This window comes from Platalea leucorodia (genome assembly GCF_965183815.1).
Source record: "Platalea leucorodia genome assembly, chromosome: 6".
Classification (NCBI taxonomy): Eukaryota; Metazoa; Chordata; class Aves; order Pelecaniformes; family Threskiornithidae; genus Platalea; species Platalea leucorodia.
Genome location: NC_138828.1, coordinates 57,318,213 through 57,338,991, shown reverse-complemented (window position 1 = coordinate 57,338,991; position 20,779 = coordinate 57,318,213). Strand labels below are relative to the sequence as shown.

General features: G+C 43.5%; 1 protein-coding gene across 2 annotated transcripts in view; it reads right to left on the bottom strand.

The window, feature by feature from the left end:
• The window catches only part of FRYL (FRY like transcription coactivator), a 182,920-nt gene extending 162,172 nt beyond the window's left edge, over positions 1–20,748 (bottom strand). Inside the window, exons 1-2 of one of the 2 annotated variants that reach the window (XM_082315338.1) lie at positions 20,394–20,748; positions 615–821 (exon numbers count right to left, since the gene is read on the bottom strand). The gene's annotated coding sequence lies outside the window, so the exon portion shown is untranslated. Of the gene's footprint in view, positions 1–614; positions 822–14,876; positions 15,027–20,393 lie in introns of those variants that run through there. The other variant, XM_082315339.1, reaches the window with a different exon arrangement.
• Positions 20,749–20,779: the final 31 nt, after the last annotated feature.

Sequence of the window (20,779 nt, the reverse complement as noted above, 5' to 3'; positions counted from 1 at the left end):
GGCTTAACAGCAATACGGATCTATTTACTACTGATAAAACCCTTAGATGCTCTTTTCTTTACTGCTCTTCATCTATATAAGGAATTGTGGCCGCCTTTACTAATTAGCTGCATTACCGGGCTTCATCCACAAGAGGACAGAGCTCAAACACCTGCCTGCACATTGTAAATGAGGACTCTTAGCACTAAGAAGTCTGATTTGCATTCATCACAGAAGTTTGTGAAAGAAAACCTGAGAGAATTACTCAACATACAGAAATCATATAAGAGAATTACTAAATGTACAATTTGAGGATTACTAAATGTACAGGAAGCACAGGAAGTCCCTGAGCTGCAGATGATTGGAAGATGGGGGGCTGTTTGCCCTGTTCTTAACCTTTTCCTCAGACATTCACTTTTGGCCACAATCAGTTACTACTATACCATGTTAAATTAAATATTCTTATTTGATTTAACACAGTACGGACACCCTTCTAGTCAGATAATTGATATCTGTAGTAGTAGTTCAAATTGTGTTAACTGTACAATATGGATAAGAAAGACCTAAGCAAAAAGGAAATTAAAAATTAGATGCGTGAAAATTTATTTATGACAGAATTGTGAAAAAGGTCTTACCACTTCGAAGCCATTGTTAACCACCGACGAGAGCCATTAGCATATCACACTCAGGATGGATCCATCAAGACATTTTCCCTCAAGTCCAATGCGTGCTTAGAGATGTGAGAGTAGACAAAGATGTAAACAGCTACAAGGTGGCTGGTATGTAGCCAAATATTGGAGAAGGGTCTCCAAACACAGTACAGACCAATGAAGTAGAGAATGCTAAAAAGAAAATGAGAAAAATCATAGTCAAACCTTAGACAATTACTCAATGGAGATGTCAACATTTTCCAAAAGCTTTAGAATTCTGATTTTTTTTCATTGAAAAGTCATAAACGATAAAAATCCGTTACATGTGTCTTCAGAATTGCTGTTCTGCTCAGAAGCTAATCATTCTTAATGATTTTTTCCCCATGAAAAAAATTAAAATTGACGCCAAAATAAAATCTAGCTTCCCACACTCAGCATATTTTATGTACATCCCTTCTTTATGTAGAGTTTTAGTTGTACTTTAATTATGAACATACTTTATTAATCATACAATTGCTCTCAAATGCAAGTCATTCTGAATCAAATTTTTCATATTAGTCCTTTTATATCTCTTCTGATTTTTGTTGATTTTTTTTTTCCCTGCTTGGTTAGCACAAGGATGTGGTCAGAAAAAGAAACAAACAATACTTCAGCTGTGTCCCCTAACAAAGTCTTGAGAATTTCTGGAGATTCCTTCACAACAGAAGTTTGTATGCAACTTGCACGCTTGTCACAACTTGCCTAAGCAGCAGAGTTTGGTTTTGTTCTTCTATACCACCAAACTACAGCAAAAGCACTTCAGTATTTTTTGTTTTACCCTGGAGGCAGATCAAGCACTTAACTGCTTTTAACAATTCAAGTCTCAACGTGCAGTGGCAATCCACCACTCCTGATCACCTAGTTTGCACGGAAAAAAAGAACTTTTTTTTTTTAAAGTCATAGTCTGAAAAATTGCAGGCACATAAAAAGACCTGTACACCCAAAATGACTTTATCAGTGCTCTGATGCAACACGAATGTACTAGTTTCCTTTAGGGATGTGTGAACCATTCAGTCATCATCAATTCTTTTATGTACGGTTTGTTCTACTTCTTAATTAGTGTTTCCAAAAATACAAAAGAGAGACCCACATAATAAGCGCAATCTAAAGGTAAAAAGCCACATCCTAAAGATTTTAAGATGTAAAAGAAAAAGTTTAAGTGAGACAATCAGAAAAATTAGATAAGCTTTTGCAAATAGGAAGCAAGGTGATATTTTTATATAAATTGGGAACATACTATGCAATTCCTTGAAAAAGCAAGTCAAGTTTTTAAAAGACTTGCCCAGTTATAAAGGGAAGTGTTTAAAGACAGATGAAATTCCAGCTCTGAATTTTACCTGCTAAATTCCAACTCTTTAATAAAAACATCAACTGCTTTCTGTAGTTTGTGCAGTTGACAGTACAGTGCATCAAATCAGCATCACTTTTTCCCTCTTTGGACAACGAGGGCAGGCAAACACTGTTTTCTAAACAGCAGAAATGTATGGCCTTTCATTCTGCCTACATGAGTAAATTGCACTGTTCACTTTTTTCCCCTCTTCTTTTTTCCCTTTTTTTAGAAAAGAGAAGTAGTTAAATCAACTCATGCAAAACCTTATATCCACTCCAGTTTGGAAGCCAGTGGGTTGGCTGTCCTTTTAACTCCTCCCCAATTACACGCCCTGTGAACAACACTTTAATGAAATCAAAACCATGCCATATTACTCTCCATAAAATCGAAAGAATACCCAGACAGAAATCCACCTTGGCATATGCTGACATTTTAGCTCATTTTCTCAAGTGAAACATACATTCACAGATACATAATCCATTCTGTTTAGAGGCTTCCTTTCTCACTGTGTCCAGAGGAAACACATACAAACCCAGTCTGTGCTTCTCACTCATCTTCGTTCTTCACCATGCCAGATTCAGTCTCCACCCTGCCCCAACATACTACCCAATAGCCCAGCTGCTTAATGAAGGAAATAAAGTTAAGGAAACTAACTTGACTGTGCAAGCTTTAGGACAAGATACTGACATTTCAGTTCAGCTGGCAGAGTGTTTGGAAAGAGCCCAGAGGGCGGGAGGCACAAGAAAACTCAACTGAGGTATTCAAGTTTTTTAGTGGTACATACTGAGCAATAATAAACTTCAAATTGCAGCTGCTGCCCAGAACTTCAAGTACAACTAGAGTTGTATTTGAATACAACCTAAGGTATCATATAGAATCAATCTGATCAGATTAAGTCTGATTACAGGAAAAAAAAGTTATCAGTAAAGGTAGCAGTGAGGTCGAAAGTCTCCAACTGATGTGAACGGAGCTCACAGTAACTACAGCGAATTGCTGGAGGGAAGTTCATTGGGCTTCATTTCCTAACTGCAGCCTACAACTTGAAGTTAAAATGTAACTATACTTTATCAGATTTGAAGTCAAAGGTATCACACAGGAGGAGGCTCAGTGTTTGGGGTTCACCCCATGAAAGATTTATGAAAAGCTAAGAAGCAGAACATAATGAAACTACATAATGAAGTTCAAAGTACAAGAGGTTAGCTATCATAAGGTTTAAAAATATAATAATTCAAAGGACACTGCTGCTACCCCTAAGTTTTCATACCTAAAAAAAAAAAAAGAATCAGAACGAACTCCTCTAACATCCTGAATTAGAAAACACAGCTAAAAATCCAGCCAACCTCAAACCTGTCCAAGCGAGAGCATATATAACTTTTATTAGATGAACTTTTTTTTTTTGGGGGGGGGGGGGTGTAAAAGAGAATTTATCTCAATTACTTTCAATTTGATGTAGTATATTCACAGTAGCTGCTATAATGTTGGCTACCATGCAAGACTGAACTCAACTTTACCTTTTGAGCAGCAATTAGATGCTCCAATACAGCACACTTTTTGCCATTGCTAAGCGTAAGAGAGGTGGTACAGAAGAACACTTCCAAAAACTTCAGAGAAGGGGATTAAAACTAATGTTGCAAGAAATCAAAGTGTTAGCAACTACATTTAAGAAGATATGTACAACACACTGAACTAGGGCCTTTTTATAATTACTAGCCCAAAAGACTTAATGGGATGATACTTCAGAAGAAAGAAAGAAATACTAACAGTTTTAACCAGCTGCTAAAAGTAGTGTTTTCCATGCTATAAGCCCTATGCAGGCTTCAATATGCTATGTGTTTGCTTCTACAAAGGCAGAATAAAGGCAAAGATAAAGTATATTAGTTTTTAAGACATCATGTTTAAAATTACAACAAAAAGTTGCAAATAAACCAGTTTAGGGGCAAACATTTACAGAACGGCACCATGGTCGCTCAGACATGTGGCTGACCTGTACCTTCGGCGTTTCATAGAGCTTGGCTAAGTAACTTGCTGTGACAAGCACTCCTAACATAACACACTATCCCTTGTGAGCTCTGCTCCTCTGTCACTGTCCCCCTAGTCCCCTCCCCAAAGTGATGGCAGATGCAGTAAGAGCCCATACAACAGAGAAACATACAGGCCATGGGGCAAGGTAAAGCCAGGCTTCAGCCTGAGGCTCACAGCTTACAATCACCCCTCAGGCAAGGGGTAGAAGGAAAAAAAAAACCAACCAACCAACCAAAAAAACCCCCATGATAACTATAGCCCAGATTTATTATACAACATATTGACCATATATAAGACTTTCCTGTTACAGACCAATTAAGGTATTTTTCCACTACAGCACTGGGAGATGTTACCTGTGGACTGAGATATTTTCAGGGGCTGCCCAGTTCCTCCATTCTCCCAACCTTATCTTCAGCAATAGTCTGCACAGCTAGACTTGCTGCGCACTTTCCCCCCACATAAGTGATATTAGTGGCTGCACCAGAAATGGGGGGGGGGGGGGGGGGGGGGGAAGGAAAGCATTTGAGAGCACCCAAATATTACAGAAGCCATTTCTAAGATAACTACCCCATGAGACTGGATTTTATAAGAATAAAAAGGGGGAATGAAGCTTTCCAGGTTGCCGATATCCAAATCTGCCCCCTTTCTTTACTGAAGCTTGGCACACTTTGTCTTAACAGAAGATTTTTAGTAACAATTTGGTTCTTTTGCTCCTTGTAAAAGTTTTAGGTATATTAATAATTTAACAAACATATACCAGTGATATTCAACACCACAAACTAAAAACGGTTACATGATGAACTGAGCATTATTAAATGCTGTCAAGAACACGGTGGTCATGCAGTACTTTCCTGATTTCACCAACCACCTCCTTACTGAAACACAGCCTTTTTCTCCACTCCACGATCCACATCACCAGTGAGGCTGGGTGGCTGTCCCTCAATTAACTATGGGAAAGCACAAAAGTCGTGAACAGGAAAGAAGCAGGGGTCCCCCCTTTTGGGGCCTTGGGGGTAGGGGGAGAACTTCATTAAACATAGATATGGTAACTGGAAGAAGCGTAGATCACAGGCAAGAAATTGAGGTAGGCTCAGCTTCTACCTAACCAATGCGGAAATGAGATAACGCTCACGAGGCAGATCAAGATCACCTAAGGGGAATCATGGGAAAAGAAGAAAAGGATGCATATCTCAGTAATACTAAAACTTTGGGATATAGCCAAACATCTGCACCCAAGAACTACATTTGTTATACTGGTTCAACACTTTCTCTTCATAAGAATTATAAATAGCCCTCCATTTACAAACTGACAAACTTCAATTAAAAAGACTCCCATACAATCCCCATTTGTAGTTGAGAAGGACTTGCAAGATAAACTTCAGAGGAGGGCTTGGTGCCAAATGCGTAATAACTTGACCATGATAACTCAAATTTAAAAATGTATATTTGCATTCTCCTTTCCTTAGTTAGCAGGAAAAGGGACTACGAAAAGTACGTGAATCACAAACCATGTCCATTAGGCCAGGGCCACAAAATCTGCCTGTTCTTTAAAATTTTGATTATAACTTTTTATCTTTTGGAATCTCATTTCAGAGTATTAGAAATATGCCAAAACTCAAACCGTGTTTTTACCAGAGCACAGTCGATAGTTCCATCTAGGCATAGGACCTTTCATGTCTCTCAGATTAGCATCTTAATGAGAATTGCCTTTACTAGTGCCACAGCCCAAGGAACCCACTGCCTGCAGAAACGAGGGAGATGCAAGACTTGCTGAGTTACACCCTCCCTTGGTGCTAATGCCCTCTGTCTCCCACCTTTACCCTTGCTATTTTCCGATTGTTGATTTAGAGGAGTGTTTCCTCAGCTGTAGTACAGAACCAATGATTTTATTTTGGGCCCCGAAAAAGTGACCTTAGTTATTTTCTATTATACAAACTATAGGTTGAGACTAGCTATTTGAGAGAAAGTACTTCTGTGCTGCTTTTCAAGAAACTGCAAAATAAGAATGTCCTATCTGCAAGTGATCGGCAGAAGACCAAGAAATCATAGCTCTCTTCTGTTAGCATCAGAGGTTGTAAGCAATCCATATATTAAGACTACCTCAAACGGATGTTGCTTCCAACAGGAAAAAGCTAAAACCAAGTCTGTGCCAGCACAAATTTTTAAATATTACAAACAAGTATTTCAAAGGGAAGTAATGAATAAGACTCTGGCTTGGTTAATCTTATGTCACCTAGACATTTATCATCACTTGTTCCTTCTTATTTCATATGTACTGGGGAGGGGAAATGGCAGACCATAACCAACAGCAACAACCACCTTCTTCCTCAGATGCATTGCTGCCTGCAACAATAAAACAAAATGGTGCATCTAGAGCATTTGCAGTGGCTCCTACTAAAGCTCTCCCAGCCGTTGATACAAACACCATCATTCACCATATCTACATTAACAAAGTTTCAGCAATAGGAAAAGCGAGAACTTCCACCAGTGCAGTGTAGGCAAGAAGCCTCAAATTCTGACCTCTGCACCACCACCACTACAGCAACAATGGGGAAAATGAAAAAAAGGCCAAATGGCTCTAGAAACTGAACTCCTTTTTTCCCCTTTAACAAAATAAATTGCAAGCACAGACTCAACTAAGAATCAGCCTGTAAGCATGAAACTAAATAATTAAATCCAAAGAACGGGAGCTTGTATCACACCTTCAAATTGCTTTTGGCAATTTCCTACTTTTGAAAGTATCTCAAACCAAAACCAACAATTCTTTTTGATTCAACAAGCTTTTGGAGATCAACATCTAGCAGGGTTCAAGCACTTGGAAGTACTGAATGAAAAATCAACAGCTTATGTACTACTTTTCCTCCCTTAACAGACTGTTAAAGCTAAAAATACATTCTTTCTTAAAAAGTGCCAAAAACTATTAAATCACTGACCAGTGTACTGTGCCTGTACAAAGAGAGAGAAAAATACGTGGCAATAAATTTTTTCTTTAGCTATTATATACCATTAGGAGGAACCAACATGAACTTTATGCACATACAGTACCAAAGTCTATATGGATTTAAATTAAAAACAAAAAAAACCCAAAACACTCCCCCCCCCCCCCCCAAACCACTTTACTCCCTTGAACAAAGGAGGAAGCTGCTTTCCCCACTCCCTCCCCCCAAAGCATCTTCAACGGAGGTTAAACTCAGGTCCTATATATAAAATGCCAGTAGTTCTTCAAATATGCTGACCAGACAATGTTGAAGTATAACAGTTCGCAGATTTCTTATCTACTCAAGCAGTTGCAGAAAAACATGCTTAAATTGATATATCCCAATCTACTGCAATATTCTCTGGCTTCTGGAAATCTGATACAAATACTATACAAAAGGGCAGCAGTACTAACTGCTTTTGAAATACAACGATTGGAATGAGGACTTTGTTGTACTTGCAGACCATCTCTACCCATTCTTTTCTTAAACAGCATTCAACCTGAAGAGTTCACAGAGGCTGTATTCACACCGGCTGAGACATGAACTTGCTGTTTCACTTTAACAGAAGCCCAAATGAGGTCAGCCTGCATTCTCCAGCACGACAATAAGATAAACAAAAAAGTAGTTGAAATATTTCTCTTGTTTCTAGGCACAAAACATTATAAAAGCCCTACTGATATTCTCTCTCCTATGCATCCTACTCTTTTCGTAACAAATGCCTACTAGTTTTCAAATAGCCACCTGCTAAATTCAAATTGTCTTTTGAGGACTTGTGTCACTAACATATGCCAATTCTTAAACTTGGAACACCTGCATCACTAACCAGTCACATTAAGATTTTATGCCTTTCAACTATATAGTTATATGCAAGAGTTATATACTAGATACGGTTTTAAGCGAGCATGCAATAAAAGCTACTATAAAATGAGAGGGGCTAGGAAATACTTGAAAACAGGACTATTTATTCTTAATTGAAAAAAATGCAACTCAAGAGAACAACACCTTGCACTACACCATAACATGGAACACACTATGCAGTACCTTCTTTACATATCTTCCCAGGAGATACAAGGTTAGGCTTCAAATTGGATCAAATCAGCTGCACACAATTTACCTCCGCGACCACAAAAATACAAGTGTAATCTGTGCCTACCTGATGGCTTGTTTACAGATTTTGAATAACAGACTATAATATCAAAGGTTGATCATGACATACAGTAAGAGGAGTGTTCTTAAATGTCTTTAAATCAGGTTCATTTTTCCCTAGCACAGCAAAGGTCCAAAAGTACACAAAAGTGTTAAAGAAATGCATGTAACGGTAGGTAAAGGCTCTCAGATTCCTCACCCAAAAGCTTGTTCTATTCATTTTGTGCTTGTATCTACCTAGCTTTCTGTTCCCACGCTTGCTATCCACCACTTCTCACCTGCACCAGCTATTCTAGAGTTATTCACCTATTAATTCTGCAGGTAGATACATGTAAATATGTATGTACACACACAAACATATGTATCAACTCCATCTGAAGAAACATCTCTGACCCTCAGTTTTATATGCAACATTTACCACTAAGTAGGTTCAAATGGAGAGGCAGAGGTAAGGTCTAAACTGAAGGAACAGAGGAAACGAGGCAGCATCTCCATGATCTCTGTCTATAAGAAACAGAAACAAACAGGTTTGCTGTATCTGAGAGAAGGTGTCAGCGAGACCTACCCTTACTGCTGCTCCTCCCAAGATCAAGAGCACTCATTCCCAACTCCTTTTTCTTTACGAGCTGAGGTGGGGTATCCAGGAGCTCCCTCAGTCACTGCAAACCATCATGGGACCAGCTACTACTCATCAACCTACCCCAGGGAATAAACAGGCCAGTCAGTAGTCACAGCACACAAGCCAGTAATTCTTCCACTTTTTGGACATCTTTTTTGGATGATGTCTTCAGAGGTAGAAATCTTACCATTTTTGCTTACAGCCATCTTTTTTAACATGATCAGCATTACTGGCAGATTAGATTAGTTCAATTTAAGATCATGAAAACTCTGTCAATGTCAAAATGTTCAGCTGCCACAGACACAACCCTAACAGTTCTTTCTGATTTAGCACAAGAACAGAAGTAGTGTTGGTAAGGACTATTCTCATGCAAAATAGATAAAAATGCCTAGGAACACTTAAAGGTGTCTTTCATCCTAGCTTCTCTACAAAGAGAATCAGTCTTTGTCCAGGTCTACTGTTAACTCCAAGTCCCCTTCAGGGCATGGTATTTACAAAAGAAGATGCTCCTTCATTTTGCAAAACTGGGCAACGTCACTGGAGAAATAAAGTCAATCTTTGCAATATCAGCTTCAAATGTGAATTCCCAAGACCTGGTTTTATCATAACATCCACAAGCCTTATGGTACAGATGTTCCCTCACTTTTTTTCTTTTAATTAATTACGCATCTTTTATTCTAAGAGTCTCCTACATTGAATTACTAGAGCCTTACCTTTTGGACCAAGTACAACAAACTATCTGTATTTGTAGTTTTCACCACTCTCCCCACCTCTTATTTTATGAACATATCCAACATTATGTTCAGTCACTCCAAACAAATAAACTTAACTGCACAGGGCTGGCAAAACCCACACAACTGTTGTCTTTGAGACTACTACAAAAAACAAGCAGTGAAAGATCAACAGCAGTAAGCCTTCTCTGAAAGTCTAAACAAGCGGGGTTGAATATTGCAGAGCAGGTCTTACCCATACTCTCACAAGGATCTTTTCAGCACATTCTTGCCTCTAAAAATGGGACCCAGTTTTTCTTACTGCTCTTCCTTGCTTATTTGCACATTGCTAGGGGTATCTTTGAGCTCCTTGAATACTTTCTGCACGAGTATGACTAACATCACTCCCACCATGACCTGAACTATGGTAGGCCCAAGGACTGTTGGCAACAGTCCTACTTATCAATGCTGTATTTAACCTACAGCTTCTCTTCCCATTTAACATACCATACTTCAGTAGTAATATTTTTCGTTACACGCTGCCAGTTTATGAAGACAAAACAGAGAAACCTTGAGAGGACTGAGAAAAGAAAACAAGATCCTAAGGTTTACCGGCAAGTTATTTCTGCCAGAGCATTAAAAGACCTCTATGAAGTCCCACTGGAACCTTCTCTGGAACACTTCATAGCAGTCTGGCCAATGCATGCTAAAAGGACTAATTCATATATGACAGAAGGCAATGATGGGATTTTAGGATGATCAGGTGAACAGGAAACATCTCACCCCAACAAGAGAGAGTCTGGTTTATCCGATTTAGCAAAATTATACTATTACTCTCTCAAAATATGCTGAAGATAAGCGAAATAAGCATTACACAGGAAGAATTGCTATTTAAGCTGAAAAATAACATTGGCAACTGCCACTGACGTAAACTGCTATTAACATACAACCTGAAAATTAGAAATACTCCCAAGTACCAGTTATTTAACTCTTAAGCAGTCTTCTAATAGTTAGATGACAAAACATGCAAAGCTTGTTTTGTTTTTATTATGATCATCATCTCGTGTAACTTCAGCTAAAAATCAAAGAAGAAAAGAGGAGGGAAAAAGATCCAAGCTAGGAGTCTTCTCCCATTTTCTGGAAAACAGGAAGAAAGAAGAAAATAGGTCACCACACTAACTCCAAAGTGACCAGCAGCACCACTAGAGCGTGCATGTCAATAGTCCCAAGCTGCTGAAAAGCCACCTATTTTAGACTAACCCAGCCCCAGCTTTGAAAAAGTACAGTTCCCTTACACTTGTACAGACCACCTGCCAAAGCAGTGGCTGGAATGGCGGAAGAAAAGTACTCCTGTGCAGAGATCTGTGTAAACTTCACGCAGATCAGCTTTGTCTGTCGTCACTAACTGCAAGAAACAATTTCTGTTGCTCACATTGACAAGGGCACGAATACCCACGTAAAGAACAAACCGTTAAAACCCCAAAGCTTACAGTAACAGCTTCTGGGCACTAGGCCATTGTATCAGACCAAATATTTAGACATTTCAGAGAACCTCAAACTCAACCTCAGAAGTTCACTTTTTTAAAAATATTTGTTCCTCTTCCATTTTTGCATGCAAACATAAATCACAAGGAAAAACTAGGGATGAACACAAAAATCCCTCAGAACTGAAGCCACGTCAAAAGCAGACACTGTTGTTCAAGTAGCTTGAAGGGATTTATTCCTTTCGGATATCTTCCAGTGACGGTATTGGACACTTGCATTCTGTCATTCTTCCTGGGAGATGTTCGTGTCAGAGGGAATTAGGGATTATAATAGATTTGGGGGAGGGGAAGGAAGGAAGGACAACACAAGTCTTAGAAGAGACAGAGCTATATGGCAGTACACAGACACTTAGAGAATTAACTGTCAAACACTGAGGATAAATAAGCTAAATACTAGAAAGAAAAACTGCTATTTTAATCAGTAGAAGAAGGCAGAAGCAACCCTAGCTGAGTCAGTCTGGCTAACATCTATTACTGGAGTTCACTGGGATTTGGAGTGAGACTGGACAAGAATAACGCTGAATCCTAAAACCTTCTGACATTGCAACACTACTTCTCCAACCCACAGTCATTCCTGGGAGGATTATTACAGATACAAAAGTCATAAAGGTTCAAAGTTGTTCGAGTGTGAGCGTGCAGAAGCAATACAAAGCAGTAAACCACAGCTAGGCTTTGCACTAGGCCAGCTGCCCTCCCGCTGATGGAGAAGCTACATTGCATTTCCTACCAGTAAGGCGACGCAGGCCAGTAACTACAGTTACGGGGTCACAATCCCTGAACTATTATCCTCACCTTTCTCACAGTAACTCACGTAACTCGTGTGTGCATAGCACCTTCCTCTCACATTATTATTTGCACATGACACCTATGGTTTCTGTTAAGCTATGGCTTAAATATAGACAAAAACTGCCAAAAACTCACAGCTCTCTAAGCCAGAGGGAGCATATTATATACCCTTGTTCTGTATTATATGAGTCCACTGAAGCGTAAAGTTTGCATACATGCCTCTTAAGGAACTCAGTCAAAAAAAAAAAAATTGTCATTTAGTCCATTGTGCAATAATGAAGTAGCCATCACTACACAAGATGACCAAGATAAAACTCCCTGAAATACAAAACTAGATATAAAATAGGCAACTCCTGATGCGGAACACACTGTTTTCCAAGTTGTTTTCCTTGATGCATACCCACTGGGAGAGGGGGTAATTATAATCTTCTTAAGTTCTTAGAAAAAGTAAATACAGACAGTGTGTTCTCAATTGTATTAGCAAAAACTTTCAGCATACCAATTAATTTTACCCCCCCCCAAATTAAAGCGACAAACACTCACAGTGAAAGCAACATGTAAGGACCACTCTGGAGCTGTTGAGGCCTAGCAGGATGACACTGGAAAGCGTTAATACAGCAACATGAAAAACAGAACAGTTCTACTTTTTGCCTTACAGCCCTACAAGCCTCCAACTTCCCTCCTCAAAGGTACGATGCTATTACATGAGAACCAGCTATCATCATGCTTTGGTTCGCTTAGGCCAGCCAAACAGAAACAGCATTAGTTGAATATTTCAACTTTACCTTAAGTGACCCCACAGAAGAATTAAACAACTTTTCTTTTGAAATGAAGTTCAGCGACAGTTTTCTACAACATCCCAAAGCAACATACCACCGCGCTGCTCCAAGGAAACCACTGCCAGAGAGAAGTCCTCAGCACAGGCTTTAACCAAATCCATTTTGGCATATAAATAAGGAGCCATTCACAGCAGCAATTTGCCCAGGGAAGTCAGTTGTCTACTGACAACAACCGCCATCAAGTACCACTAACTAAGAGCCTCTACAAACCACAGATAAAGGAAGCTTTATGACAGAGAGAATGTCACTCTCATCTTCAAATACTTGACTTACTAAACCTGCAACACAATTTTTACCGAGGGGTTTGTTTCCTTCCTGCAGTAGCATCACGAGATAAGAATCAGCGTGTGGTTTCCCAGCGCTTGCTCAACAATCTTCCACAGAGATTCTGAAGTATTTGGGGCATATCCTCAGCATGACAGTAACAACACAGGAGCAAAGCGACTGAAACAGCCTACTGAGGAAACAACACATTGAGGAAATACTTCTGAAGTAACTGCAGTTAATTTCACTCTTTGCTCAACCCACAATCAGCAAATCACCTTCTTTATCACAGTACTCTATATGCTCCATATTGCTTGTTCCTGCTCACGTGAGTATCTCTTCACCTACTACCTCAGTAACTTAATAAATAACTTACTCTTTCTGGTCTGCATTTACATGAAGGTGGCTTACCGTCTAAGTCTTTCTTACTACATGAAGCCTGAGCTCAGGAGATGTGCAGTGCACCTAAGACTAAAGAAGAACTTGTTTTCTGCTTTACTTTATCTCTTCCCTAAGGCACGTTTCAGATTTGTAATTCTGAAGGAAGTTCAGGTTACACTCTTGCTACCTCATCTCCAGACTGCCTTACTATTCCTTAAAACTGTATTAGCAAACTGCTTTTGCAATTCATTCAGTATGAGTGACCACCAAAATATTTTGGGGTTTTTTTGTTTGTTCGTTTGGGGTTTTTTTTGCGTTTTCCCTCTGATTCCTTAGAACATTTTACCTGGAGCTATCCCGATTGCCGGACCAGTGATTTCTGGTTAAGACGCAAATTGAATTGTTCACTGAGCAGCTGAGTGTCATCACAGTAAACAAAAATCATCACATAACCAACATACTGGAAGTATATATATGAAAGCTGGGGGGGGGATTACAATACAATACTTACAGCCCCTACAATACTTACAGCCACATTGGTAACGCCTACGTGAGACTGTAAAAACGAATCTTTAAGGTGCTGCTAGGACCAAACTTGGTCCTTAGAGCGGCTCCTTTAGCGGAGCGCTGCACACCAAGCGGAGGGCGCACACACACGGACCTTACTTTGACGCTCAGGGTTTCAAAGTAAGTTTCATTTACGGGCGAGCGAGCGTGGCCAGCTGCGCGGAGGGCGGGAGAGGCAGCCGGGAGCGCCGCTGCCGCCCGAGCTCCGCCGCGCCCGCGCAGCCCCCGGGCACCCCCCGGCGGCGGGGCGGGGCCGGGAACAAAGCCCGGCTCCGTGCCACCCTCCCCGCTCCGTCCCGCCATTCCCGGGCGGCCTGGCGCACGCCCGGCCCCGCCACCCCCCGCGGGGGTGGCTGCCTCGGCGGCCGCCGAGCGCCACAGGCCGGCGGCTGCCCGGCCCCGCTGCCGCGGGGGACGACCGGAGCCAGTCGGGCGGGCGCGGGCGTGGGGCGGGAGGAGCCCGGCGGCGGCTGCTGCTTTCCGCTCAGCCCGCGGGCGCTGTGCGAGCGCCACGCCCACCCCGGGGGCTCCGGGGGGCCGCTGGGGGGGAAGGCCGGGCACGCACCCCGCCGCCGGCCGCGCTGCACGGGTGGGGCCGGGGCCGCAGAGGAAGGGACGGAAGCGGGAGGGCGGGAGGAGACAAGGGCGCGGGCCGCGGAGGGGGCCCGGGGAGGCTCCGTCTCCCCAGAGCAGGAGGGCCGGAGCCCCGGCCCGGTGGGGAGGCGGCCGCGAGGCGCCAAGCGCCCGCCAGCACCGCCGACGCCTCCCCGCCTCCGCCGCCCCGCGTCTCCCCCCGGCGGCGGGCAGGGCCGCCCGGCGCACGCTGCCCTCCCTCCCCTCCCCGCCCCGCCGTAAACAAAGCGCCGCGGGCCGGGGCCGGGCCAGCGGCGGGGGCCGCGCGCGGCGCAGCACCCCCCCGCCCCCCGCGCGCTCCGTTTCCGTTGGAGCAGGCGGCCGCCGCCTCCCCCCCGCCCTCAGCCGCGACCGGGTCCCGGGTCCCAGCTCCGCCGCCGCCGCCTCACCTATCCCGCCGGTGGAAGCGCTGCCTCTCGCCACAGCCCCGGGCGTCGCCGCCTCAGCGCGGCTGCGGTCCCCTTCAGAGCGACCCTGGTGGGAGCCGGTGAGCGACTCGCGCCGCCGGCATCCCCCGCCGGCTTTATCCCGACGCCGCCTCTCCCCTCCGGTAACTCGACGGCCCGGCTCGTCCCTCCCGCCCCCCCCGCCTCCCCATTGGCACGCGCCGCTCCACCAGGAACCGACGCTCACTGGGGCAGGCGCGCGGCACTCAGGCGGGACCGCCCCCCCGCCCCCTCCCCGTTGGCTCCCGAGCGTCCAGCCCGCCCTCCCGGCCCCGGCCCCGCCCCCGCCCGACGCCTCGGCCAATCGCAAGGCCGCTGGGGGGGAGCCGAGCCTCCGATTGGCGGCGCCCGCCAGCTTCCTGCGGCTGCTATAGGCCGAGGCGGCAGCCAGTTCTGCCTCGCGGCCAGCCCGCCCGTGGGAGCGCTCTGAGGCGCCGTCCCGCCCCGAGCCTCCCCCGGCGGGCGAGGGACCGCGGACGACTCCCGCCCGGGCAGCCTGTCCGCGGCGGGGAGCGCCCCGGCCCCCAGCGCGGCCTCAGACGCTGGCGGGGCAGGTACAGCCGCCTGCGGCCCACGGACGCCTCCGCACTACCGGTGAGAGCGGGACCGAGCGCTGTCGTTAAAAACAATTACGGAGGCCGGTATCGCCAAGCGAGCCGGGGGTAAAACGGCCTTCGGGGCATGCAGCAGTGCGGCTGGGGAACATCAAGGAAGCTTCCTCGCTAGTGAGGAGACGAGGCCCCGCAGGGGCCCCGCGGGCAGGCGGCACCGTGCCCGCCGCCGTGCCGGCACTCCTCACGCCTGCCTTGCGCCCGCAGGAAACGCTGGGAAAATAACGCCCTTCCCCCAGTGAATCAGGGCAAATACTTGTCTCTCGGCCAGCTTCACAAGTGCGTAGGTACCGCCTTTTTGCCAGAAATTATTCGCGTTGTTCTACCAACGCGAACCGCTGGGCCTCCCCCGCAGAAGTCGCCGGGCGCCGGCGAAGACCGGGGGGCAGGGCTGGGCCGGGCAGGGCAGGAGGCCGCCGGGAAGCTTCCCCCACCCCTGCACGGCAGGTAAAACACTTTGGCTGCTTTCGCCACCGGAACTTAACTTTGATTTCACGTACTTCAGACAGGCAGCCATGTGGAAGGTCTACGGTAACACAAGTGACACAGACGGAAAGGCAAGGTAATGAGATCATTCGCAACAACATCCTCAGAAAATTCATCTGATACTGGGACTGGCCAGGATTTCACCAATACAACAGGCCTGGCAGCCGAATGTCGCAATGTGTTTCTAAACAATGCAAAGATTTGGGAGCTGATGGTAATAAAAACAGCAACAGTACCAATATTAACATTTTAAGCGGTTAGAAAGTAACTATATTTTCTGTTGAAGTGCCTCAAAACTTCCAGGCTCGACAAGAAAAAAAGAAAAGAAGAAAAAAAAGGCGGGGGGGAATATATGTCAAGCACGATAAAATAACACCAGATCTGCAAAACAGTATTAGAAAGAATCCTGAAGTCACCATTTTTCCACTGTCAAATACAAGCCTGTCCTGCAAGTACTGTACTATAATAAGCATATCCAACAAAAACAGAACTGAGTAAAAAGTATGCTTTTTACAAACAACAAATGTGCCAGCACAACAGTTGCCAATCTCTGTTAAGAGAAGCTCCAAGTTCTATTACACGCTTTGTACAATTCTGGTTTATTTGGAGTACAAGGTCCCTTCATGCCCAACTACTCATGTCCATGCACTGCACACCCTGAGACAGATAATGTACACCAACTTGCAGAAACCAGTAGGAACAAGAAGGCAGGATAGGGAAAAAAGTAATGATATGCTGGTAGCTGAGAAGAATGTTTCAGGTTAACTCTTTCCTGTAGATTTAAGAATTTTGTGAATGGAGTATTTTTTATTCTGTTTTAACAACTGTACCACAATTTAAGTGTTGGGCGATAAAACACCTAAGAAGCAAAACAGCATTCATTGCTACTGGTGTTGTGCATAATTTCAGACGATTGGTTGAAGCAAAGTATGTCACAAGTTGCTTGTGATTTTGAAGTTATCCCAAGTTAGGAGCTCAGCCCGATCTTCCCAGTAAATGCATATACACCCATGTAATTGAAACAAGAGCGGCTGAACCTCACCGCCAATGAAAACCAGACCATTGGTATTTAACCCTGAGCACCTGAACTTTACAGGATTCACAATCATACCACTTTCAGAACCCAGATTCTGCTGACTGTTAACTCCCTGCTTTACAAAATAGCCCTAAGGATTAGTTAACATGTAAAGTACTTTTCAAAGTACATTACAGTACCAGTTATTATTAGTAGTAATTATTATCAATGTGGGTGAAGTCCTCACTAATTGAGGCTTTGAGTATCAGCTCCACAAAGACACCCACTCTTGGTTCTTGCTGATGTGCCATAATGCTTCAGGCAAATAACTGATTCTTTGTTTGCCATCAGTTGTAGTAGTTACAACAATGCTCTTTTTTGGTATGAAGCGCTGTTATTTCTTCATTAGGGAGAGAGTGATTTTTCCAAATACAGTCCTGTTAACTCTTGGCAGCCACTGAAGCTCTCAGCTGTTGTGTTTTACCCTATTGTCCAGAGCGCCAAGCAAAAAACAACAGCAACAACAACAACAAAATCACCATTCCAGCTATGTACTCGAGCACATAAACTTCCAGTACTTGTTTTGGCGACTTTCCTTACCAGATCAGCGTATATTCCAACTCTTTCACACGTCTACTTGTTTCAGTTATGTCTTATGCAATATTGTAAAACCAAACTTACGTTAAGCCAACTCTTTGTTTTGCAGTGGATCTGTATAAAGCCTGTCTCTAACTGTTGAACAAGGGGATGAAGAAGAATTTGGCCAAAAGATAAGCTTTTAAACTACTTGACAGTCCACACACAACTCACCCTATTAATCCTTGAGCTCCAGCTTCAGGAGTTCTGAATATTCACCAGTGACTTTGTTTTGCAAAAAGTACTGCAATTAGAAACCATCTGACTTCCACACCAACCAACTTCTTGTTACATAAGTAATCAGTTCATTTTAAGAGAATCTTATTTTTCTAAAGTTTTCCTTTTTCCTTCTGTGAGGCATCTCCTTCAAAAGACATCGTTTCAAATTTCTGAAGGTTAAATATCAAGTTTCAATATTACATTATTTTGAATCTCAAATATATTCCTCACTCTTGGATGATACTAAGTCATAAAACATCGAAAGTTTAGAGCCATAGATAAGTGAGTCGTAATACATCCAAAAAGAATTTTTTGACTCCCAAAGCAGTGCAAAAATACATAACTTTACACTATTCCTCTTCGCAAATAATCTATCAGTTTTGTAGATTGCACATGTTTAAAAACGCATATACAAAACAGCATTAGAAAACAGTTGCTGAAACATCAAACTGTCATTGCGGACGTCATTAAAACAAACAGCTCAAAACTCCTCGAGAAATAACGTTCCCTTGTCATCTCTAAAGGACTACTCTAGTGCATAGATTTTTAAGCAAAAATACCATATTGGATAATGGCACATGTCAAAGGAGAAGGTAGGGAAAACAGTAATCAAGAGATTAGATTTACAGAAACAGGTTAAAAAGCTAGCCTTAAGCTTTGCCTGGGGACAAGATTTTATGTAATGCATCAGAAAGACTTGACCATACCATCACCAATTTTAAACTCAAGTTCTCAATAGTCGCAAGAAAGAGAGCATGAGTATAAAGGAAGTGGTAGAAGTAGACCAGATGTCAAAAAGGGTGTCCTTGTTAAGATTTCTTTCTGTGGGTGAACTTCAAAAAAAGGCTTGAGGACAGAGAACAAAGTGCCAAGGATGTGGATATGCTCTACTGTCTATGCTGAACATGGCCCTACAACTGCAGCTCTAAGCCAAAAAACAGATATATGTAACCAGGTGAAACTTTTAAGTACCTTGAAGTATCTCACAAGCAGACTGTACTAGGTAAGATTTTTGAAAGGATAGTAAACTCACTGGTTTGCCGCATGATTTTAATTCTTTTTTCCCCATTGGAAGTCTAGGGGACTTCGGGATAGTGAAGTGAGGAAAGTGAATGGATAACTATTAATTTTACAACAGAGAGGCAAAACAACAGCTCAGAGTCATCATTTTCTTCAATGAAGGAGACTGATATCCATTTCCTCTCCATTGAAGTTCCATGTTTAGAGAAGGCGCAGTCCATAAACATGTCCTACCCTACAAAAACACATGCTTTAACAAACCATTGTACTCTTTGCCTAGAACATGTTGAAAGACAAGTGGGAAGCAGCATGAAATAAGTGTGCTATAGTCCCACAAATAAAACTATTGTGAGCCGATGAGGCCAAAATCTTTTGCTTTCCGATTAATAAAGTGCATCATTGATGCCCATGTATTGGAGAGTGCTTCATTAGGGCGGGCCCAGGTGATTGGCACAAATGAAAGTTGGAAGTAATCTACGTTATCAGGCAGAGCCATCTCATGGAAATTAGGAACTTCTTTACTGCATGATGAAAGCTATGAATTAAGACCCCCACAATACAGTTTCTGGTTCTGTCCTCCCAGCTTATTTCAAGAATCCAATACTCAGAAACCCATCTCCTCCACAGCTTTCTTGGTGCAGCCGGCCACTCCAGGCAGCCAAACCTGTTATTTTACACACACTCCTTAGTCCATGTGTCCTAGGTCCTTCACAGCATTCAGTTTATAGTTGCATTCTCTACTAATTTCAGCCATTTCACATCCGCATGCCCTACTGATTTCAGACACCTTCAATCTCTAAAACCTTCCCTCTCCTATCTTCAGGCATGGCCTTTTTTTGTACAGCCATCAGACGGTGGCAATTTAAGCCTCTTCACTTGAATTCCAGGGTGAAGAGACACTGGCTTGCTCCAGGAAAGGCTGAACGGGAGTGGTGCATTCCAGGCAAGTAGAGGCAGATCGGGATTTGGTGAAGTCAAGCCGCAATACTGAATATTTACAAGACAATGCTGCAGCATACACTGCACTATCAGAAACATGGTTTTATTTTTCCCTCAGCTTTTCCTGATTTCTGATAAACTGCAAGCATCCACTAATGCTGCCATTTCAACAGCATTAGCTAGAGGCAAGCGCACAGACTCCTCCTAATTTCTCACTTCCATACAATCCTAACCACCAAACCTCTACCACTTTCAAGTTCAGACAGTTACCCACCAGGTCCTTGCTTGGTCCTAATTCAAATAAACTCTTTTTTTAGGTAACAGGCATCCTTTCTTTTTAAGTTCTGGACACATATCGTAGCAACCAGTTAACATACTTATTGGCAACAAACCTGATGTTCAAGCTAGGCATGGACAGATAAAAGCTTCTTGTTACCACTTATAAAAAAAAAAAAGCGAGTCCGTTACAAAGCCAAGAAGTACCAACGCACGTATTAACGCTGTGCAAAACAAAACCAACCGTGTAAGGATTACCTTTAAAGGGATTCACCGCTTCTGAAGCAGTGCCTGCTCTCAAATGTATTAGAGGGTGGCATTCTTTCAGCAGGCAGGAAACAAGATAAAGCACAGGAAGGAAACATTCTCGACTGAAATGAATGCTCTGAGCCTCAGCTGTTAACTCTAGGTCCTTCCACCGCCCTCACTCGACCTTCCCAGCGAGGAAACACCGCTGCTGAACCCGAATAAACACACGGCCCTCGGCCACAGCCCCGGGTTCACCAGCAACGGCGGTTATGGCAGCATCGCGGCCTACCCCGAGGCCCGCCCGCAGGGGTTTCCACACAGGGGAAGGCCGCGGGACGCGGGTTCCCTGGGGCTTCACGACACTTAACGGGGGCGCCCGGCCCCGCCATGGCGGC